This window comes from Penaeus monodon, chromosome 34, assembly GCF_015228065.2.
Source record: "Penaeus monodon isolate SGIC_2016 chromosome 34, NSTDA_Pmon_1, whole genome shotgun sequence".
Lineage (NCBI taxonomy): Eukaryota > Metazoa > Arthropoda > Malacostraca > Decapoda > Penaeidae > Penaeus > Penaeus monodon.
Genome location: NC_051419.1, coordinates 12,871,696 through 12,872,026, shown reverse-complemented (window position 1 = coordinate 12,872,026; position 331 = coordinate 12,871,696). Strand labels below are relative to the sequence as shown.

The 331-nt window shown below is 29.3% G+C and overlaps 1 protein-coding gene across 5 annotated transcripts in view; it reads left to right on the top strand.

The window, feature by feature from the left end:
* Positions 1 to 331, top strand: part of LOC119594604 — a 6,113-nt gene that overhangs the window by 2,041 nt on the left and 3,741 nt on the right. The window lies entirely within an intron of this gene.

The window sequence follows — 331 nt, the reverse complement described above, 5'->3', positions numbered from 1 at the left end:
TGCCATTTTAGCATCAATGTGTCTACATAACCTGAAATTGTATATATGCAGAATTTCCCATGAACTGTAATTTTTCTTCTGAGTATTGCTTTCATAATTTGTTATTCTTTTATATATCTGCCTTAAAATCAATTGATCTATCTATCAGTATAAGATATTTCAAATTTATTATATGTTTAACTATCGGCATGTGAGGTGTTTCAGTGTTAGTCATTCTTGCCACAAAAACTTATGGTATTTTTCCTAATAAATTGCAGCCATATTCCATTCCTCTTCAAATGCTGTATACATCACAGAAACTCATGTAATATTTATTTGATAAGTCTCTCAG